This window comes from Protopterus annectens, chromosome 7.part1, assembly GCF_019279795.1.
Source record: "Protopterus annectens isolate FY-2018-M chromosome 7.part1, PAN1.0, whole genome shotgun sequence".
In the NCBI taxonomy this organism is placed as follows: domain Eukaryota; kingdom Metazoa; phylum Chordata; order Ceratodontiformes; family Protopteridae; genus Protopterus; species Protopterus annectens.
In genome coordinates, this window is record NC_056740.1 from 509,979,709 (window position 1) to 510,004,596 (window position 24,888).

The window sequence follows — 24,888 nt, forward strand, 5'->3', positions numbered from 1 at the left end:
AGTGGGTGCAGTAGGAGGTAGAGGAGTGCCACCTAGTGGACAGGCTGACTGGAGTAGCAGAGATCCAAGGGAAGAATCAGGAAGGGAGCTAAAGAGGTTCAGGTGGTCAGTAAGAAGTGCAGGGAGGACTGAAACAGCAGAGAAGGGGGTAGAGAGAATGGGGAGAACTAGGAGTGCAAGCAGTAAAGCAGAGGGGGTAGTGGCTGCTGGCTAGTCTGGCAGGGAAGCGTACTGTAACCTAGTAGTACCAACTAATCAATAGGGCAGAGTTACAACAGTACACATACTTTCTTGGAATCTTGTGGAGGGAGGACTCAGGGAACAGAAGGCCTTAAAATTTCAGGTTAAAAGTTTGTTGGATTAGGCTCTCGGTTAGACAGTACAGGAGGTTATATTCAGCAGATTAGGGCAGGGTGGGCAGGGGCCCAAGTTTCTTGGAATCTTGTGGAGGGAGGACTCAGGGAACAGAAGGCGTTAAAACTTCAGGTTAAAAGTTCGTTGGAGTAGGCTCTCAGTTAGACAGTACAGGAGGTTATATTCAGCAGATTAGGTCAGGGTGGGCAGGGGCCCAAGTACTTAGGAGCTGACGCTGGAGCCAGGGAAGCACAGCAGCTGAGGGGAAGAGAAGGGTAATAAATATGGTGGCTGTTAGTGAGCGGGAGTTAAGAAGAGTAAGGGAGGAAGTGGGTGGGGAAAGGGGAAGAGAGGGGGCAATGGGGAAGGAGAGTGGATAGAGAGAGTAGATACAAGCTGGGAACTGAGTGGGAGGAGCCAGAGGAGGTGAGAAATGCAGAAGACAATCAGTAACAAGAGAGTATTTAGAAGGTAAGTTTAACAAGTTTATCAGAGTTGTGAAGGTAAGAAATGTAGGTGAAGAAGAGGAGGGAGGGTATTGAGGTGAGCAGAGAATTTGGGTTAGAGGGTAAAATGCTAAGGAGAAGGACAGAGGGAGAAGGAAGAGACTTCAGACAGGGAGTAGAGGAGGGCTGAGTAAAGGAAAGGAAGGCTGAGAGTTCTGGGCAGTAGAGAGGGAGAGAGCAGAGGAGCGGAGGTAGAGGTCTGTAGAAGGGTAGATACGGAAGGAAAGGGAAGCAAATAGTGGGTGCAATAGGAGTTAGAGGAGTGCCACCTAGTGGACAGGCTGACTGGAGTAGTGGAGATCCAAGGGAAGAATCAGGAAGGGAGCTCAAGAGGTTCAGGTGGTCAGTAAGAAGTGCAGGGAGGACTGAAACAGCAGAGAAGGGGGTAGAGAGAATGGGGAGAACTAGGAGTGCAAGCAGTAAAGCAGAGGGGGTAGTGGCTGCTGGCTAGTCTGGCAGGGAAGCATACTGCTACCTAGTAGTACCAACTAATCAATAGTGCAGAGTTACAACAGTACACATACTTTCTTGGAATCTTGTGGAGGGAGGACTCAGGGAACAGAAGGCCTTAAAATTTCAGGTTAAAAGTTTGTTGGAGTAGGCTCTCGGTTAGACAGTACAGGAGGTTATATTCAGCAGATTAGGGCAGGGTGGGCAGGGGCCCAAGTTTCTTGGAATCTTGTGGAGGGAGGACTCAGGGAACAGAAGGCGTTAAAACTTCAGGTTAAAAGTTCGTTGGAGTAGGCTCTCAGTTAGACAGTACAGGAGGTTATATTCAGCAGATTAGGTCAGGGTGGGCAGGGGCCCAAGTACTTAGGAGCTGACGCTGGAGCCAGGGAAGCACAGCAGCTGAGGGGAAGAGAAGGGTAATAAAGATGGCGGCTGTTAGTGAGCGGGAGTTAAGAAGAGTAAGGGAGGAAGTGGGTGGGGAAAGGGGAAGAGAGGGGGCAACGGGGAAGGAGAGCGGATAGAGAGAGAGTATATACAAGCCGGGAATTGAGCGGGAGGAGCCAGAGGAGGTGAGAAATGCAGAAGAGAATCAGTAACAAGAGAGTATTTAGAAGGTAAGTTTAACAAGTTTATCAGAGATGTGAAGGTAAGAAATGTAGGTGAAGGAGAGGACGGAGGGTATTGAGATGAGCAGAGAATTTGGGTTATTGGGTAAAATGCTAAGGAGAAGGACAGAGGGAGAAGGAAGAGACTTCAGACAGGGAGTAGAGGAGGGCTGAGTAAAGGAAAGGAAGGCTGAGAGTTCTGGGCAGTAGAGAGGGAGAGAGCAGAGGAATGGAGGTAGAGGTCTGTAGAAGGGGAGATACGGAAGGAAAGGGAAACAAATAGTGGGTGCAGTAGGAGGTCGAGGAGTGCCACCTAGTGGACAGGCCGACTGGAGTAGTAGAGATCCAAGGAAAGAATCAGGAAGGGAGCTAAAGAGGTTCAGGTGGTCAGCAGATTAGTGCAGGGTGGGCAGGGGCCCAAGTACTTAGGAGCTGATGCTGGAGCCAGGGAAGCACAGCAGCTTCAGGGAAAAGAAGGGTAATAAAGATCATCACATTAAATTTTTTGTTTCTGTTGAATCCTTTTCAGAATGTATTTGACTGTCTGGTAGTGACATTGTAGTTGAAATGAGTAGCTTTTGGCATTGCATTATGCTGGCTAAGTGGACCAGGCCTAGAGATTGTTCTGGGAAGAAATATGGTGCAGCAGTAACTTTGTCACCTCACAGCAAGAGGTACTCCCGTTCAATTCTTGGGTGGAGCTCATTCTGTGTGGAGTCTGCTTGTCCTCCCTGCGGTCGAGTGGCGTTTGAAAGACATGTGTGAATGGGCGTGCCTTTGTTGAAGTTTGGGTGTCGGGCTGGCACCTTGGCACCATAAAAACCGACTGCCAGTCATTAGCGGACCAGAGTTCCGCTGTGGCAAACCATAACCGGAAAAAGCTAGAAGAAGACTAATCAAGGTGTTTCCTTTTGCTTGCACATGCTGCCCCACAAAAGTGAAGTTTCTTTGCTTCTTGCAGTATACATAGCCAGACATGTGGCTGGCATATTGTTTTTTTAATCATTTTTTTCTTCCTACCCACTCCGCCAAACTATTGAGCCCCCTCTTTACCCCACTGTCCCAGGCTTCACTATGCTACAAGAGGAATTGTATTGCCTTTTATATTTGTTTCAGTTTGCTGGAATCAGGTTATATCTAGGACCAAGAAGCATTAGCAAGACAAGCTCTGTTTAAATTCTAAGCTCACATTGTGGGAATTTTTGTTTAGTAGATGAACTGCATTTATTTAAATATTGCACACAATATTACTATTTCTTTAGTGTTATTTTTTTTTTTTGTGTTAGTAGTCAGTAAGAAGAGAATGATGCAATTATCATGCCTTCAGCAGCAATTCTATTCATCCAATAAAACACACAATTAGTTTGTAAAGTGCCCCTTCCAGCTGTGATGGCATGTAGAAAGTGACTGCAAATACAGAAAACGAAATATCTGAGCATGTAAAAGGTTATAGACCATTTATGTACTATTTATGAAAAATCTGTAATGGTGTTGATAGTTAGCATTTTATATGCAGCTGATTGGAAATGGACAAGTGCACTTCTTCTTTTCTATATATTAAGCAAGCAACAATACAAAAGCATGTATTACAGGGAAATAATGTACCATGCAGTGTTGTGAAGCCCAAATTTGTAAGCAGATGGCCTCACCACCCCTTCAAGATTAATTATTCCCATCCAAGGCATACTCTGGACTAATGTTTCTTTATTAAATAATGCACACTACATTGTTTATATATATTAACAATTTTGACATGAATAGTCACGTCTTATCTGTGTTGTGTACATTGGTTGTTTTTATTTATTATTATTTATACATTACAGCTATTAGATATCAAAATAAGATTAGAAATTAGTTTATATCCCTTTCTTTTAAATATGTGATTACTAGAATATTTTTCCTGAGGATGGTGGATATGGTGACAACATTTTTCTTTCTATAGCCAGATTAATGTTTACTCAGTGGCGGCTCATGCCATCAGAATGCAAGACTGCAGCCCTCCCCAGCTGTGAAGAAAAGATTCAGGATTGGAACAATTAATTTTTAAAATAAAACAAAAAATATTTATAAATTAAAATATTTAGTGGCTGTAGTGTAGTGCTCCAAGCGAGTCCGACTGACTCGCAAAGTCCCGGAACTCGAACTGTGCATGCTCATCGAGTTCTGGGGGTTTTTTTTGTTATTTTTTTTATTAGTTTCTGTAAATCTGGACTTCTGAAAAGCAGTCGAGATTAAGGAGAGAAAAGGCATCAGTGTGATGCCCAGAAGTCTATGCGGTTAACCTCACAGTGAAGTGGAAGGGGATCGAACTGCCACGTCTGCAGTCACATACGTCACGTAGACAGCTGGATGGCTACTGATTGGTTCTTGCTCTTTTCTTGAAAAAGAGAGTGAGAAACAATCAGTAGTGATAGCACAGTACTTAGATTACTTGCTACAGGGCTACCATTGCATTAGCATTCAACTTTGTTTGCTTAGTTTTTTTTTTTTTTTTTTAGCTTACGCAGTTCGAGCAGAGTGAGGAAAGAGCTCCAATCCTCCCTAACTTCAGTTCGTGATGGTCGGAGACAGACACAGTCAGTTACTCTTTTTTAACACTGCACTTCTTAAACTGAGTTAGGTGTCTGACTCCTAATGTCCACACTAAAAATGCAGCAACCGCTTTCAATTTCATTTGCAAACTATGTACCTCTGATTTGGGGAAAATGTAGAAATTCCACTAGTAAATGCAAAGTGTGGAAAACAGTGCATAGAGTGTTGGAAAAATTTTATAGGAATCCAAAGTCTATGTTAATTTGTATGTGTTTAAAAAAATGTATTGTGCTGGTGTTTCTGAGAAAAGAAAGTCTACAACTGTAGACGATATACACTGAGATGTACAGAAGAAAAGTGTTCCTCTATTTTTTTTCTGAGAGAAACAAGTTAGGCACTTTTGAAGTCTGTGTCTGCAATAGAAATGGTGACTACCTTGCATTTACTTAATGGCAGTCAAATCAATGTCTAAAAGTGTTACTGAAGCCTGTCCAGTGGTGTAGTATTTCTAAGCCAATTCAAAGGTATTGCTGCACAAAAATAAATCCAACAGTGTGTCTGCACTGTGTTTATTGTTCTGTAAAGTTCTCCAAAGGAAGTTTATAGCCTGTAAATGAACTATGTATTGGAAAGAAGGAATCCAAATGGTCTGGGACTTTTGCAGTGATTAAGAAAGTAAATTTTCATGGCTTTGCAATACATAGAGTGCAATCATAACAGGTCACTGAAGCAAATTTAGAGTTACAGTATGGTGCCTTACAACAGCAAACATGTACACTGCTTATCTCAGCCAGGCTCTTCTTCAATTTATGAATTGATCTGTCTATTAAACAAGTAAAAAATAAGTCTGCTAATACCTTCTGAAAAGAACTGTGTTGTTTATTTTATACATCTAGCTGAGAACTTTCATATGAGGCTCAGTAGTTCTGTCTGTGTTACTTGGTTGTTGAGATATTTAGAAAAAAGTGAATATTATATCTATATTAATTAATATCATAAAAAAAAATTTAGTACCTATTTACCTCCACTAGACAGAGGTCAAATATTAATGCAGTTGAGTATGCTTTTGTGTAAGCTTTAAGATGAAATATTTTAAAACCTTGTGCATAGCATGGTTTTAGAATTACTGATGCAAACAATGTGCTGTGTAGAGTATTCAGCATGTGCCATGGTGACTGAGCATTTATTTCATGTAAATTGGCAAGCATGCCCAGCATTGATCCCACTGTACCATAGCTCCACCCATAGCTCCCCCCTTTGATTTGAAGTCACCAGCCGCCACTGTGTTTACTGCGTTTATTTTATTATTATTATTTTTTTTTTTATATTTGCAGCATGTATTCAGAAAGTACATGTCTATCTCCAATTTACTGTTTTTAAACTCCTGTCTCTTATTTCAACATGGAGACAGGATTATATTTCTACCTTTAAGGACAGTACCGTGTCATACTGCATATCTCTATGTTTATTGTGTTTTTTAAATATCAGCTCACCTTTTCGACATAACTAATAGGCAGATCCCAAACGTCCATCAGTCAACGTGCTTATTATTTTTAAGACATTTGGTATTTTTAGTTTTAAAATTTTAGTTTTAAAATTAGGAGGAATAAAAGTTGAAGTCCTATGCAAGGTTTGCATTTTTTTTCTGTCCTCCAAAAAAGCACATTCTTCTATGTAGTTTTTTTTAGAGCCATATAAAATATATATCGCATATTATGGACTGAGCAATATGAGATACCAAAACAATGCATGTTAGAACTGTATGCCATAAAGGGGCATTATACTGGAAGATCACTGTTTATCATTTGCTAATCAGCACCTGGGAAGGTGTTTGTAGATGTTAGTAAAACTACATTTTCAGATGTTGTTTTACGTATTCCTACAAATATTACAATGCACATTCTCTATCCCTATCCATACAACATTTAGATTAATGTAATCAAAAACATATAAATATTCCTAAGAATATTTTCTTTGTAAGGTTTATAAAGCAGGAATGATGTATGTGAAAAGATTAATTTATCTTTATTGCCCTTTAGTGTCATCTGTGTTTGAAAACAGGAGGCGAGACAGATTGTTTTTATTGCAATGCTTGAATTTAGAATGCGTCAAACAGTGAGGTCTAGGTTCAACAACAACAGCAACAAAAGTATATGAGTGATGGGAAGCTATGCCAAATTTGTGAGTATCGGTCAAATGGCAATAATTGTGAAAGAACAGATCAGTGAAATGACAGTAATTGTGAAATAACACGTGCACTTCTTCATTTGTCTGCATCAGCAAAGGTTAATGCTAACTGTTAGTGCCTTGGTCCATACTTCTATAATACTGCATATATTAATCTTAAAATACAAAAGTAAAAAAAAATTGTTGAAAAATGGAAGAATGGCAGGCATTTCTAGCTGATCTCAGTTTAACAACATTAAAATGTTACTTGTATTTGCAGCAGTTATAACTTGTATTTCCAGCACTTATAACTATACAGGTGAATATACTGACAGCATAGGAGGTCTTAGAAAAAAGCATTTCAGTGTCTACAGCAAGTAACAATATTTATCTATTGCCTGGGTCTCATCTCAGTCTACATGGCTTACAAAAATGTTGCTGTCAGACAGAAGAACACGTCCAGGTAACTGGCGTAAGCTGTATACAAGATGTGTGCACCTCACCACACACAGACACACACACACACACACACACACACACACACACACACACACACACACACACACACACACACACACACACACACACACACGCGCGTGTGTCTCTACGTAGCGTGCTGGGTCCATGGCCCTTTCAATCAAAAGCAACCTAATTGTTGATTTTTTTGACAGGTCACTGCTGGAATGTTCCAGACTTCAGCATTCCAAATCAATGACAGATTCCCAGCAGTTATGTACTGTGAAGCAGAGATCTACATAAGTTTCACAAGATCTATAGTGTAGCAAGGGTGGAGTGAAAGGGGAAATTGCCCTAGTTGCAAAGTATTAGAAGGTGTGACTGAGACACTGTAATTCACCTCCTGCAGCATGTTTTTTTTTCTATGTGCCAAAATGTCTGTACAGAAAAAGCTCTTTAGCAGTTTGTTGTCTCTTAACTGTTTGTGGATAATGACACTGAGGAAGGACTAAAAGATTAATACTCTGTGGATGATGACACTGAGGAAGGACTAAAGGATTAATACTCTGTGGATGATGACACTGAGGAAGGACTAAAGGATTAATACTCTGTGGATGATGACACTGAAGAAAGACTAAAGGATTAATACTCTTTTTGTGAATGATGACACTGAGGAAGGACTAAAGGATTAATACTCTGTGGATGATGATGCCACTGAGAAAGGACTAAAGGATTAATACCCTGTTTGTTTCTTATTTATTTATTTATTTTTGCTCTTCAATGAAAGAGCTGGGAAGGGGGTTTGGATAGGCTGGTGTAGTAAGCCAATTCATCAATCAACTTTCTAAGCCAAAATCGTTTTGGGAGGGTTCTGAAAAAGAGGTAAGTGGGGCATGGATTTGTTTAATAAAATAGCTTACAGCCCAAGGGTCCCTGTTGTTGTTACTATACCCATGTAGATATAGATGGAAAAATATACATTAACCAGAATGCATTCAGCTGCTGAGCTACATATATGGTTATGAAGCACATGTTAGTAATTCTTCATTTGCCAGCCAGTCACCCTCCCAATGTACTTTATCCCTGTGTATGGAGAAGCTAAGAAACAAGAGACAGGTTCTCCGTAGTCACTTAACCCTTGGATATAAGTAATGTATATGAGTGAATTACAATGCAGATGACTCCATATATCAGTAAATGTATACCTTTAGAATTGTTCCTTCTAGATTAAGACTCTACTCCAATGGGCCATGGCTCATCCTCAATCACCTACAAAAGAGTTGTACCAAAAAAGCATGCAGGTTAAAAAAGGATCATATATCACAGCGTGTGCTTGGTCTGATGAAGTCATCATTCCTGTTCTTGAACTAATAAAGGTTTTGTCCTTCAGTATGCATTTAAGGGGAAAAAAATGAGTGTGCTTCAAAGTATCAAATATCAGTCACCACTGCCTCATGTACAACCAACCACAGGTTCCTAGTCTTCAGTAAACAGGACTTTTGCTGGGAAGTGTGCCCACCCTGCCCCCACCTGCTGTACTAATTCTGATATCTATGCATATTATCTCTGAAGCTGCACCAACACAGAGAAAAAAGAAATAAAAGGGAAATACATTTATTCAATTTTATTCAGTTTGCTGCAGCATTATAGAAAATATATTTACAGATGCAAGGTATAGGGCCAGAGGCTCGATATTAGGAGTGGAGTAGATGTAGCCCCCCCCCATAGGAAAGTGGCACTATTGCAGTACGTTTCCTTAAATGTATCATAGTGGTCTATGGGACAATGATAAAATCATTCCTGGTAAATTAGGTGTGGTATACATAGTCTGATAATATGAGGTAGAAACCAAAATTGTATAGTATTTTCACTTTTTGTGCCAAAATGCAGACTAGAGTAACATGTTAGCATCAATGTCTCCCTGTCCTTATATCAGACCTGCATTATGATACATCAAAGTACCAGAAGATGAATATCAGCAATTCATGGATGATGACACTGAGGAAGGACTAAAGGATTAATACTCTGTTTGTGGATGATGACACTGAGGAAGGACTAAAGGATTAATACTGTTTGTGGATGATGACACTGAGGAAGGACTAAAGGATTAATACTCTGTTTGTGGATGATGACACTGAGGAAGGACTAAAGGATTAATACTCTGTGGATGATGACACTGAGGAAGGACTAAAGGATTAATACTCTGTTTGTGGATGATGACACTGAGGAAGGACTAAAGGATTAATACTCTGTGGATGATGACACTGAGGAAGGACTAAAGGATTAATGCTCTGTTTGTGGATGATGACACTGAGGAAGGACTAAAGGATTAATACTGTTTGAGGATGATGACACTGAGGAAGGACTAAAGGATTAATACTCTGTTTGTGGATGATGACACTGAGAAGGACTAAAGGATTAATACTGTTTGTGGATGATGACACTGAGGAAGGACTAAAGGATTAATACTCTGTGGATGATGACACTGAGGAAGGACTAAAGAATTAATACTCTGTGGATGATGACACTGAGGAAGGACTAAAGGATTAATACTCTGTGGATGATGACACTGAGGAAGGACTAAAGGATTAATGCTCTGTTTGTGGATGATGACACTGAGGAAGGACTAAAGGATTAATACTGTTTGAGGATGATGACACTGAGGAAGGACTAAAGGATTAATACTCTGTTTGTGGATGATGACACTGAGAAGGACTAAAGGATTAATACTGTTTGTGGATGATGACACTGAGGAAGGACTAAAGGATTAATACTCTGTGAATGATGACACTGAAGAAGGATTAAAGGATTAATACTCTGTGGATGATGACACTGAGGAAGGACTAAAGGATTAATACTGTTTGTGGATGATGACACTGAGGAAGGACTAAAGGATTAATACTCTGTGGATGATGACACTGAAGAAGGACTAAAGGATTAATACTCTGTGGATGATGACACTGAGGAAGGACTAAAGGATTAATACTCTGTTTGTGGATGATGACACTGAAGAAGGACTAAAGGATTAACACTCTGTGAATGATGACACTGATGAAGGATTAAAGGATTAATACTGTGTTTTTAGTTTAATATTGTGATGCTTCAGTTACTGTGTCCAGCATTTATAAAATATTCTCATCGGCATGCGTTCTTTTCATAGTCTGCTACCATCCTTCTTCATTTCTTTCTTTCTTTTTTTTACATACATCCCCTGTTAACCATTTCATTATCTTTCCTTCTTTCTTTATTTCTAAACATAGCCCATATTGTCCTATGGTTTGAAAAATGTACTTCTTCTATCCCGCCCACAATTTCCTTCATCTCACTTAAACACAAAAACATAACTCTGTTTAAAAATTCTCCTTTTGTGCATCCACTCTCTACTTTTTCATTCTCTCTAGTTTCTACATCACATCATTTTTTATCACCTTTATATCTTATGTTATTTTTTATTGTTCATTTCTTACTTTACAGATAAACACAGCAGTCGTTACTAATGACATGTTCACTATCACACTTTTTTTTTAATTTTCAGAACTTTCACTTTATAAGTTTTCATACCCAAATATGACTATTAAACTCACACTATTTCCATTTTTCCTCAAGTCACATATTACCACCCTTCCTTTTATCATAACTGTCACATCTAATATTGTACTTTCTCTTCTCTTATCAACACTAGTAATGCAGAACACACTTCATATCCTTCTTAGCATATGATCTTTTTCTCCATACAAGTTCTGTTTTTTTTCTTTTTTCTTTTTAAACACATCTTGCATCCAGCAAATATCATGCAGCCATCTTGTTTTCCTTTTTGCACAATTCAACAGCCATTACACCTCTCATATCATTTCTTGTGCTTTTCACATTTAGTCCCAAAATGCCTGTCTTTCCTTTCCATTTTTTGTGCAGTTTTTTTTCTGTTCTTTATTCTTTTTCTCTTTCTCAAACTAAACTTCACCACATATTGTGAGAAAAAAGTTTTAAGTTCAAATTCTTCCTTGTCCGAAGTTCTGAATTGCATGGTCCCTTTTCTTTTTAACCTGAAGCTAAAGTTCTGAAAAGTATTTTTTTTCCTAAGGTGATATGTTATTTCTTTTTTCTATTTCACCCATAAGTTTTTCCACACTTGAAAAAGTGTTGAAAGTTACTTCACAAACATCTGCTGACCCCAAATGTATCAAAGCTGTAAACATATAAAGTATATCCTCCCTGAAAAAAAATAAAAATAAAAAAATAAAGTATATCGTAATGCCAATATAGTATAGCAGTGGTTTTGGTTGTAATCTTATCACTGGCCTTTTTTTCTGAACTACTGATGAACTTTTGCTTCTGACAAAAACTTCTTTTTATGTTGTATACTGCTTCTTGTTCCTTGCTTTTTAGCATTTATATACATTTTTATTTACTTCATTTCTGCCATCCACGGTATTGGCTGCAGAGGCATATTCGTAAAACTCATTATTCGATCATTTTCATCCTCTGAAATCTGTTTCCATGCCAAGGTATCAACTTTATTATCAGACTGATCCCAAAATCCTCAGTCTGACATAGCACTCTAACTCACCTCCCCACCTTCTTTTGGTTGTCTTTCCTTCATCAGGTTCTCCAATATCTCTGTATCCAAACCTCTACTCTTCAACTCTGTAACTAAGAATTAATCTTGCTGTGATTCTCTCCCTCTCTCCAGAATTTCTCCAACAACAATGTTTAGTCCTTCCTCAATCTTGGAATTCTTGAAGCACTAGTGGTATCCGTCTGACTCCACCTAATGATCAGAAAAAGGTAGGGGAAGTTCCTCTGTATCCTGGCCAAATTTCCTCTTATTAGCATGAATACCACCTCAGGTATCCCCAGAAAAGAGGCAATTTTCCTAGTGGGACCAACTTAGTCAACAAATCTCTGCAACACATTGTCCTACAGGGATAGTCACAAGAGGTGGCACAACATTGAAACTGAAGCCACAAGCTGAGTTGCCCAAAAATGTGTACTGCATATCTGTAGTCATACTGTCCTGTAAGTATGTGGGACCATGTTTGTTTTGTAACAAAATGAACAATTTTGTATCAGTGAGTGTAGGGTTGGTGGTGAACTTGCACCCGTGACATACCTTGAGATCTCTATATCCCTTTCTTATTGGCATGCATGGATCACAACACACCGACAGCAGGCCTGCACTGGTTAGTTACTCCCAGAACACTCACCCTGCAACCTATATCAGACCAGTACACCACTGTCTCACTGGAGATTCAGATGCTGCCTAAGGACCTCAGTTAATTTATCATTCCCCAGTTCAGTCATTGTCATGATGAGCACATTGCACACACCACACATGCATCGGAAATAGAAATATGTCAATATCCATAAGCCATATCTTAACACTGTGGTGTATTAGAAATTCTAGTAAGTGGATCAGTAACTGCTAACTCCCATGTACTAGTCATTTTAATCAGCATGCAATACACATAATACTGAATGCAGCCTATTTAGCATCAGATTATTTCAGTAACTAGCACTCTAGGAAACTCTGATATTAGTCCACTTTAAACCTTACAGCAATTGAAGATGTATCCTAGCAACACTTAAAAATGACAGCTACATTACTGCACCCTGAATGTGCACAAGCCATAATGTAGTTGTTTTATTGAGAAAGACTGAGAAGTGTGCAGTACGGTGCAACTTTTTAAACCTGCTCATTACATATCAAATTGTATACCTTCAGGATATTTTCAGTTAATTTCAGAAAATAAATTTTGCTGCTGATACCCACAGAACATTTTTCAACAGAAGTGGCAGTAATGTGCAAAATAAGTGATCAGTACATAAGTACCACATACAGCTAATATCTTCATAGTATAACCACCAAAAAATGCAGTCAAATGACAGTATTTATAGCAATTGTCTGCTGGCAGATATTTGGGAGAAAAGAACATGCTTTAGTAATTGCCCTCATTTATATAGAATAGGTTCATAGGTAGGTACTAGACTATTGGCCCTAGGGCCACTATAAGTCTAGGCAAATGGTACCTTGGCTTTTGCCACACAAGAAAATTATTTTCCTGTGCCCCTGTCAAGCAGACCCACAGAAGTGATCCCCGGGGTGAATTTCCTATCTCCCATCCAATCATCAAGATTTTTCTTGAAGAGTGCTAATGAGGAGCTTTGTTTGATATAGATAGGTAGTTTGTTCCAGAGTATGGAAAGTCTCTGATACAGGAATCTATCCCTCCAGCATGTTCTGTTTATTGTGGTGACAATGTTTAGGTCCCTAGAGCATGTAGCTCAGAGGGAATGGGATTTATTTACGTGGAGCATGTCCAACAGCTCTGGGTTTGACATAGCTTTGTATGTTAGGCAGAGATCACCTCTGAGTAGGCGATATGCGACAGAGTAAAGCTGAATTTTTTTGAGACAGTTGGAGGCCAGTAATCCTCTTTGTGAGGTATTTCTGTGGCCTTTCCAGTTGTTGTAGATGTCTTGTGAGGTACATACCAAAAGGGGCGTTGTACTCTATAATGGGTCTAATGAGTGATGAGTAGAGGAGAACAATGACCTCTTTTTTCCTGGATGAGAAACCTTTTGTAATGAGGTGTGCCACATAGAAGGATTTCCGGACTACTGTGGCGATGTGATTATCAAAGGAGAGACTACTGCCCACCTGTGTCCCAAGGTCTCTTATTACACTTTCGGTGTTAAGTAGACTACCGCCTATATGGTAGTTCATGGGTACAGAGTTTCAAAAGGGATGACAATGCACTTTTTGGCATTGAGCTTGAGGCCATGGCTTTGACACCAGGCATCTGTCTCAGTGAGGCCCTTTTGTAGGATGTCCACATCATTAGGAGATTTGATTATGGCTCCTAGTTTGCAGTCATCTGCGAACTTTGTTAGCCAAAGACCTTCTTTGTTAGCCTGTACTTCAGAGAAGTAGCTACCAAACAGGAGAGGACCTAGGACTGAACCTTGTGGGTTCGGTCAGTGAGCCAGTTGGCAACCCTTATTGTGACATAGGGATTTATACCTAGTTTGGTGAGTTTGTCAATAATTCCAGAGTGGGGGATGGTGTTGAAAGCCTTGGTGAGATCTAGATAGGCTGTCTTGGAAATGCATCATCTTTCCCCAGCATTATTTTAAAGTTCAGTTTACAACCATCTTGAGCAGCTGGTGAATGTTGCTGAAGTTTGCAAACACATGCCCTTGTTTATATTACCACTGAGGAGATATGAAGTATATATTACAGTGGCAAATTAGTCTGTGATTATCACAGACATGCCTTTTATAGGATTTTGATTTCAATTTCTGTACGTATCATGACTTAATTGAGGAAGGGTTTTTAACTTTAGATCTACACATAATATCATCTCAAATTCACTTGTTGTGGCTAGTTCATAGATTTATAGGTGGTTACTAGGCTTGCAAAGAATGGGACCATTGAGCAACCTAGCCCAAGTTCTCTGTTGTCTCCAAGAGCTGTCTGGTTAAGCATCCTGCTTAAGGTCACACAGTCTTCTACAGAGATGCAATTGGTGAACCACCACCAGGATTCATTCTTAGCTAAAGTATGGGACAGTGCCTCCCTGCTATAGCCTTGCCACCTGGCCCTTTGTAATTCTAATCCCAGTCCATTGCATATAATTATGGTGACTTATAAAAATGTAAAGCTTTTCTCATAAATATCATATGGGTGAAATAGTTTTTAGTTTTGATCTTGTTTTAATAACAATTTGTGAGTTATGACCAGGCCTACTACTTACCATTTACATGAAGTCCTTATAACATTTAATTCTTCTTCTGTTCCCAGAACTCCTGACTATCAAGCTCCTGTTACAATCATCCATTCATTCCTTACTCGAGCAAGAGATCCACTGGCCATTTATTCCCTGTGGAGAAAGATGCAACAAAGCCTATTTGTTAGCAAATCGATGAGAGTGGTCCATTACAAGGGTATCATCAAGGCATCCACAAGGGATTTTTTATTCTAAGTCTTTAATCCCTAACTGATGGGCCATCAACACTTCCAAAGGAGGCAGACACACTTCCACATGCACTCAGTGAGTGCTACCACAGTTTCTGTCCCGGGCAGCCACATCCACACCCTTTTTAAAAATGTGGCCTAATGTCAGGTCCAGTCTCAGTTTACCCTGGTTGTAATAGAGCAAACAGTTGGAGAGTTACTACCCCCCCCCCTCCGGCAGACATACAGGAAAAAAGTTGTAGCCCTCCCCACCCCCATCTCACCTGAATTGCTAATTGAGTTTGTGTCATCTGGTTGTTGGCAGTAAGGGCTCCAGCCCTCATTGCTGCACAACTGGATGAAATCCTTATAACATTTCTGGAATTTTTATGTTATACTAACCCATAAAAAACAAGGATTTCAAGGAATTTATCATTATGGAGTAAACTGTCCACATAGAATTATTTAGATTTGAATTAATATTTTCTGCACATACTGTATCAAGTTTGATTTATTCAAAGATCTGAATATAGAAACCTCCATTATTCTGCTTTTTGTATGGCACACAAAAATTGTTGGGTAATCACACACTAGATTGAAATCAGTTTACTACCTTTCCTGGAAATTCAGACCATGTGACTAGAATTTCATTTTGTTTATTTAACGTTTGTCGACTTGGAAAGTCTGACTAGGACAGAGCCTATTTTCAGCGGAGGCCTGGGGAGAAACAGTCCTGAAGCATGTCTTTGAATTGTAGAAGGAAACCGGAGTATCTGTTGGAAACCCACAAAAACACAGGGAGGACATGCAGACTCTGCATACAAGGCACCCAGCCGAGAATCAAACCAGAGGATCTCTTGCTGTGAGATGACAATGTTAACCAATGCACCACTGCGCTGCTCATTATTGTAATAACTATTAATGTGTAAGCTTTTTAGCAATAATCACGCCTCGGATAAACCTCATTGGCTATGATACTGCCACTGCGCAAAGCTATGTGTAAGCTTTTTAATACTGATATTTTTGTTTTCGATTTGAGAATGTATCTTTGAAGGGAAAAATATAGCTTTGAATTGGTCAGCAATTCGAAACATACAAATAAAATGATCAGAGAAAAATCACAGCCAGCTTCCAGAGACAGATATGTAAATAATAAGTTATGCATGAGAAAGGGGTAAAACAGGTATTTTTGTGCAAATAACTATAGTTCTTCCTTTTATAAGCACTGAGACCAGATGGTTCTATTTATTTTCACATAATAATATGTCAAATGTAAAAGACGTAGTCTGATAACAGCTGCCATAATCTTATTCATTTTTATTATTGCCTTCTCATCTGTCATTCTCTGTTTATTTTGTCCTATTTTTTGAAACCATCTATATAGCCTACAGAATAAATGTCAGTGGCAGTGCATTCAAATCAAGAGAGCTAGAGCCTTAATTCTAAGTAGCTGCCATCCTACTTGAAACCAATAGCTACAATGGATTCTGGCATATTTTGGTCTCAGGAAAATTAAATGTTTCTTCCAGACCTCCCAAAGACTTGGATAATTTGTTTAATATGATAGTTGTCATATTATTTCAAAATCAGCTTATTGCTTTGGAAATTAGTATGTCTGCTTGGTTCTTATCTTTTCCATTGCCTAACCAGAAAAAATATACTAAAATATAAAGTTAACACATTTTGGGTAGAGGGCTTGTAAAGTCATTGTAAAGGATTTGATATTTTATTACCAAATTAACATTATACAATATATATATATATATATATATATATATATATATATATATATATATATATATATATATATACAGATCCAGAGATATAACTGATTTTTCCATGCACTTATTTGGGGATATGAAGCAGGTGCAATCTACAAGAACCAAAGGTGAAACTTCTGGAACATGCAATTGCACATGTGCATTACTACCTAATATAATATGCTTCATCATTTTTTTAGATCCATAGTCAGGTAGACAATTTAAATTATAGCATATATTATTTATCCTTGGATCTCAATAGGTCCATAGGTAGTTACTAGCCATGTAGTCCAGGCGACCATTCAGAAGCCTAGTCCAGCTTCCCAATTACCCCAAAGTACCATCTGGTTCAGAGTCACAGCAAGCAAATGAAGTAAACCTCATACTACAGAAAGCAGCTTATTAACACTTCATGGTATTAATGCACTATGGCAACTGCTATACAAAACAGGATACACATATGAAGATGAACACATGATCATACTTTGATATGTTTGGTAGAGTCATTTATTCATTACCATTGCCTGCTTTTATCCTATGCATGATTTTGAGTGAAGTCAAATACGTGTGGTAAGCAATAGGCATAAGACAGGGATTACTTTTGGATGGGAATCCAGTCCTTTGTAGGGCAAACACCTTCAGATACACACACACACACACACACACGCACACATGCACACACGCATGCAGACACGCACACAGACACACATACACACACACACACACACACACACACACACACACACACACACACACACACACACACACACTATATGAATGCACAAACACACATTCTCTCACACAAGCACACACACATGCACTCTCCCACAAGCACATAAACATCCAAAAACACACGCACACATACACACACTAACATGCACTGCACACACACACACACACACACACACACACACACACACACACACACACACACACACACACACACACACACATTTGCAGCCAGTTTGGTGGATTGTTGGTTGAAGTAAACTGGAGATAGAAATACTATGGTCAGCTATGGTACTGTGTTGCCTTAGTGCACATTTTCAGTAAAAATAATACTAACATTTTTCTTCTGCGTTCCTTCTTCAGTTGTCTCCATCACACATTTAGTCTCTACAGATTATTAGGATATCATTTTTATAATTCTGTTGGACCAGTGGCTTTGGCTTCACTTATTTCTTTAAGTAAACTATCGTCATAACTTCTTGGGGCTCTGTACCACTTGCAGTGATGTTGTTCAGCATTAAAGTATGGTGATGGTCATTTGGATATGACACTTGTTATCTGAAACTGCCGCAGTTCAACTGTCCTGAGATTTGTCTGCAGGGTGTTTTATCATTGCTGTCTTCCACATCATCTGTATACATCAGAGGCTCCATTTTCAAGGCAAAATGGTCCAGATATCATTTGTAAGTACTGCAGCACCAGTTAGTGAAATTCCCACAGAGGGATGAAGACCTAATTGACCCAAATGACCAGGTTTCAGATAGAAGGTCATGGAGAAGCCAAGGAAAGATGAATGGAGTGTGTGGCCAATGCCAGTTTACACGTGATGGGATTGTGAGGAGGTCTAGTGTTCTGCAGTGTTGACAATGTACAATAGATATACTGGACATGTGTGCTTGACATTGACAAGGTGCAGTACGGTCTAGCCTTCTTACGGCTGTGGCATCCTGCACATCCTAGTGGATACAAGGTATAGCACCTCCTTGTGCAAATGAGCATATATGTCAGTCACATGGGATGGTGAGATCATAAAACCCTACCAATAAAGTCTCATCGGTGTCCTAGTGATAAGCTTCTGTAATTCCTTGACTCACATCTTGGGTTCATTACATGAGGGCTGATTACTGGCAGATAGGGATAAGACACATGCAAAAATAACTTTATAAATAAATTGGGTGGATTTTTATTATGTACTAAAATGGGTTGGTCTGTACTTTTCTCTGGATTTCAAACTTCATTAGCAGTAAGAACAACCAGAAATATTCATGAAGGAATAGTGTCTACAGTGGTGAGGAACTAATTCTATGTTGCGAAACTTATAAACAACAGTGTGGCATCTAAGTCCAAGGAAGTCATTTTTCACTGTATTCGGCATTCATCAGGCCTGTCATTGAATACAATGCATCTTTTGGCATATACCTAACCAGGCATACAGTATCAACAACTGGAACGTCCACAGAGGTTCCTCACTAAACGAATACAGGGTGTAAGTAATATGTCCTATGCAGACCGCCTCAAGGCCATATCCCTGTATTCTGTCTCCTACAGACGTTTGAGGGGAGATCTATGCCTGACATACAGGGAATTGTTAGACCCCAATCTGATGGACCTCCTGCATATCCACAAAACAAACAGTAGCAGAATTACCCATCCTAAAGAATTAAACCATGCCTGTGATATAAATAGGACCTGCTGGAGAGATAGGTATGCATCCCAGAGACTACCCCATCTATGGAACAGGCTCTCCATCCATGTGAAGCAGAGTTCCTCCTTAACCCAATTCAAGTGCAACTTGGACAACTGGATGGGAAACCAGAAATTCATCCCTGATTTGTCACCTATGTCTCTAATGCAAACAAGTAATCTGTAAATGGTTCATCTCCCAGGTCCATGCTTACACTTATCAAGGGTATCAGAACTCATCAGAGATTTGGGATGCATGGCTAGGCTTAAAAAGGCCCTAATGGTTGTTAGCCTAGTAAACACCTATGAACTTGAAAGAAGATCAACTAGAAAAGTGAAAGAGAAAAGGTTTTTGGGAAGAATCCTGAAGTTTTTAAGGAAAAAGCATGTCAAGCCCTAGTTTTGTACAATATATGTCTTCAAGTAATTTAGAGGGAAAAAATAAATCAAATATGCTCAGAGTTGATTAAAATAAATGAAACATGAAATGAGTTTATCAATTCAAATCGGAAAAGGCTGGAAAATGGAAAAAGGTTTAAACAGCTATTCAGATGATCAAATAAAAGTGCAAAAAATAGAAGCCAAAATGAAGAAAGGCTGTCTGGGTATGAAACTGCTCAAGAAGAGCTATTGAAAAAATGGTTTAATTGGAGGATAGAGCATTGAAATCAGAGACAACAGAGTGTTTATGGAAAATGATTATTCACTGTACACCAGGCAGAAGTAAAACTATTTTATCCCAGCAATCAGAAAATGTCAAGCTGCTGTATCCAGCTGTCTTCAGAATATTTTCCTAGAGGATCAAAGCCATTTTTTGATGCAGAACAGGTAAGGGAGAAATACAAAAAGTTTGTCCAACAAAATGTAAGCCATGAAACAGAAGGGGACTCTGCTTCTCATTCTTCTGATAACAAAGCCTATAGAGAGACTTTGGCAATGAAATATTTTCTTCCCAATGGGAAATGCTTGAGAGACAGAAAAAAAAGCACAGGAGATTTGAACCAGAGATGGAAATGGACTGGAAGAAGACCAGAAACACTGAAATTAGTGAACAAATTTGGGAATATAATGCAAAAATCACATCTGGGAAGTATGGCTTTACAAGAAAATGTGATTGAAAATTATTGGACTTTTGGTGACTTTGTTAAATTGTGAGGGGAGTGAAAGGCATTTGCCAATCTTCATGTTATTAGGGTTTATAAGTCTACTAAAAGGGGAAAAAAGAAGGAAAAAAGTAACTGTAAGTAAAACAATGTATTTATTTATTTCAGTTTGATGACTGGGGAGGTCCACTGGGCTCAGGAGCCCGTTTTCAGTGGAGGCCCGGGGAGAAAAGCTCCACATTACATAGTAAACATTAAAATACAACAGATAAAATTAAGATTCAAAGATACAGATAAATTAAGGTACAACAGATAATATTAAGGTTTATGGATACAGCTAAATTGTAATACAGAGACAGTATGAGGTACAGTGGTTACATAGCATGAGAGTCATATATTGGCTGGTTAAAAGGTTACATAGAATCTGAGTCTTGTTATGGCAGAATGGTAGAATAAGCATAAATGTTAGAGAGGGGGAAAAAGGGAAAGCAAACTATTTACAATATTTACATTATATACACAAGACAACAATAAAGAATAAGTAAAATCCATGGAGCAAAGTTGTTGGGAATAGGAGTAGTATAGAAATACAATTAGTGTAGAGAGTAGAAGGCTAGGTGGGGAAAGTGCAATTGCACTTCCAATTAGAGAACAAGTAAAAATGGAGTTGGCTTTTGAAGTTGTTAGGGTTTTCTGTCATTCGTAAAGAAGGAGGGAGAGAGTTCCATTTTTTGGCTAAGGAAAAGGACAGGAGGTGCTGTCCGGCTGGTCACTTTGGTGTGTGGACAGTGATTAGGTTTAGGTGAGAAGATCTAAGTGGCCTGTTAGGGGTGTATGGTTGTAGGATGTTGGATAGTGCAGGACATTTAGAGGGGAAAATAATAGGCTATGGGCAGTAATAAGTTGGAGGTAGTCTAGAAGGTTGGGAAGTTCTAGCCAGTTTAGTGAGTGGAGGGCAGAGCAATGGTGGGAGGAGTGTTTGGCTTTGATGGCGAATTTTGAAATTTTATTATAACAACTTTCCATTTTGGAGGAGTTGGAGGCAGATAAGTTAGTTAGTAGAGGGGCACCATACATTAGTGAGGGAAGAAGATAGGTAGTGGTGAGGGTTTGTCTAGTAGAAGGAGAGAGATAGTGGATGTTTCTGTATAGCAGGCCAAGTTTTTGATGTGTTTTCTTGATGTTTATTGAATATGGCTGTCAAATTTTAGGTTTTCATCTATAGTGACTCCAAGTAGTTTGGCATAGGAAACAATTTCTATGGTTGAATTGTTATGGCTTCTAATTTGGAAAGAGTTTTTGTGAAGAGGGAAGGATTTTGAGGGGGGGGGGGAGTAGTATTTTGGATTTGTTAGCGTTTAGAGATAGGTGGTTTTGGAGCATCCAGTTCTCAGTGGTGGAGAAAGCAGTTTGAGTGTATGATAGAGGTTGGTGGCACAGCAGATTAAAGTGGAGTCGTCAGCATATTGTATGAATTTAGTATTTGGGATGGCAGAGTGGAAATCATTGATAAAGATGTTAAATAGCATAGGGCCAAGAATGGAAACTTGGGGAACACCAATGGGGGTACGAAGGAAGTTTGAGGTGCCTTTCCTCCATTTTACAGCTTGAAATCTGTCGGATAGGTAACTTGAGAACCATTATAGAGTGTTGTGTGAGAGGTTGAGGTTAGCAAGGTGGCTAAGGAGATGAGTATGGGAGACAGTATCAAAAGCCTTGGAGAGATCTAGTAGAACTGTTGAAACTATTTTTCCAGTGTTGCAGGCATGGTTGACTATATCTAGGAATGAGAGAAGAGCAGTTATAGTGCTATGGTCAGGATGGAAGCCATGTTGGGCTTGAGAGATGAGGTGGTTTTTGGTAAGGAATGGCATTAGCTGGATGCGAATGCATTTTTCCAATATTTTTGATATTGGGGAGAGGATGGCTATGGGGCAAAAGTTTGAGGTATTATTATTTATGCCACCTTTGTGGAGAGGATGTATAAAGGCAGCACGCCACAGGTTGGGGACATAAGATTCCTGTATGGATCTATTGATTAGGATGATAACGGGGAGGGCAATTCCGTCTGCAGCAATTTGTAAGAATTTAGATGAAATGTTATCTGGGGCATTAGAGCATGGTTTTAGTTTGCTGAGAAGTTTTTTTATATATGAGGTAGAGACTGGTTTAAGTTCAAAGGTGGGGGGAGGGTTGGGTTTAGAGGCTGGGGTAGAGTGACTGAACTGTGTGGGTGGGTTAATTGGGAAGGACTTATTTAGTTCAGCTATAGAGTTAGTAAAGAAGGAGTTGAAAAGAGTGTCAATTTCTGGATCGGACCTGGCAGTGTCAGGGCAAGGGTTATTTTTGGTGCCTGGGCTGAGAAGTGAATTAATGGACTTCCAGAATTGTTTGGGGTTTTTGGAGTGGTTGGCTTGGAGTGTCATATAGTAGGATTGTTTGTCTTTGAATATATGTCTTTTAGTAAGGTTGCGGAGTTGCTTATATTGAACAAGGGTCTCTGGTTGTTTATTGTGCTGAGAAAGTTTCCAGCATTTATCTCTCTGTTGCAAAACTTTTTTGGTTTCCCTAGATAACCATGGGGCAGAGTTGAATTTGACGTTTATAGTTCGTGCTGGAGCTTGGGAATTAAGTACATTTAGGAAAGGAGAGTTAAAAAATTCGACAGCACTGTCAAGTGGTAGAGTTTTTTGATGGTTTCAGTTAGTTTATTTGAGGGTGTTAGAGAAAGTTATAGGGTTGAAGTTTGTTAGGTTATGTGTATGTAGGTATTGCTGCTGGAGAGGGGGAGACTGGGTTGCTCGGTGGATGAAGGCAGGCAGGTGGTCACTAAAAGAGTTGGGAAGGATGCCTGACTCTAAGATGTTGTTAGGGTGGGAAGCTTGGATCCGGTCCAGTGTAGATCCTGGAGAATTGATTTTGTTAGGTCTAGTGACAGAGTTAGTAAATTGAGTAAAGTTGAATAGATTGACAGATATGGCTGGGCTTAGGTTGTTAATTTTGTTCCAATCTATATTAACATCTCCTAGAATATAGGTCTCTAGGTTAATGTTAGTTGAGGCCCATTGGAGGATTTCTTCTAGGGTGGTAGTGTTGTTACCTGGGGGAATATAAAGGGATATGATGCAGATACTTTTGTGAATATTCATTTGTAGTAAACCTATTACTAGTTCTGCGTTGTAGAACTGGGGAATGGGGTTTTGGTATGGAATAATGGGGAGTAGATTAGAGAATATCAAGGCTACTCCTCCACCTTTTCTGTTTAGGCGGTCATATCTAAGGGCTTGAAAGCCGGGGGTGGGATTTCTGAGTCAGTGATGCTAAATTTTAGCCAAGTCTCAGAGATGGCTACAATGTCAGGTAGGTTGCGGGGAAGCCAGGCATGGAAGATAGTTGCTTTATTTCTTAGACTCTGGGCATTGAGAGTAACTATTTTTAGGCTTTTGATGTTGGTGTTATTGGTAGTTCTTGGGGGGATGAGGTTGTTACTAGTACTAGGTCCAGGGTTTGGGTGTATATCACCTGATAGAAATAGGTGGATGAAGAAGGGAAATAGTAGGAGATTTAGTTTGCCTTTTGACTGTTGGGGACAATAGATCAGAGCTTTAGGGAAGTTATGTTTTGTTGAGGTGGGTAAAATCTTTGGTTTAAAGTAGTGGAGAAGGTTCGGCTGTACTAGTGAGGATGATATGGTATGGAAGTGAGTTGTGGTGGGGGTGAAAAGTGGGATGGGAGTGGAGAGATGGGACGGAAAAGAGGGGGGGGAGAGGAGTGGAGATATAGGAGGTAGTATGGTGCAATGGAATTAGAATTAAGAGGGTGATGAAGGGGATTTCTAGGGTTTGTAGGAATGGAGAATGCATAACATAATGGATTAAGTATGTAAGATAGAGAAGTATGGGAGGTATAGTATTGGTAGGGTAAAAGAGAGAGAAAGATAAAGGTGGTGTAGGGTGTAGTATAGTGTGTGTGTGTGTGGAGCGGCCTTTAATTGATGGGAGGAGAAGAGGCGGTGTGTGTGGGGAGTGGCCTTTAATTGATGGGAGGAGAAGAGGAGGGGTAGAGTGAGGAGGCCAGTAATTGGAGTGGTGGAGAATGGGAGGAGTCTACTGGAGGGATAAAAGTGTGAGTAGTGGGGTTGTGTGGGATTTGGCGGTAGGGTAGGGGAGCGGAGTGAGCTCGGAGGGCGAACAGAGTGGGTAGAGACAAGTGAGTGAAACAGCTCAGGATGAACAATCAGTGGATTGCTGATTGCTCAGGTAAGTCAAAGTGCGGATGAGTAGAGAATGATAAAAAGTAGAGTGGTAATGTTCAGAGGAGGAAAGTGGTGTTTCCAGAAGAGCAAGAGATATGTGAAAGAAAGATATGAGCAAGGTATAGGCAGCAGAATATAATAGAAGTAAATTATAGGATAGCAGGAGCAAGGTATAGGCAGCAGAAAGTAGTAGAAGTAAATTATAGGATAGCAGGCTTGACTAATGGACGAGACTGGATAAGGGTGCCACCCAGTGGACAGGGAATGTTATTACAACTGAAGTAAATGTCTGGGAAAGGCTGGTCAAGGGCTAGATACTAACTATGAATCAGCTA

At 39.6% G+C, this 24,888-nt stretch overlaps 1 pseudogene; it reads right to left on the minus strand.

The window, feature by feature from the left end:
* Window positions 1–15,908: 15,908 nt before the first annotated feature.
* LOC122807877 lies at window positions 15,909–16,018 on the minus strand (annotated as a pseudogene).
* Window positions 16,019–24,888: the final 8,870 nt, after the last annotated feature.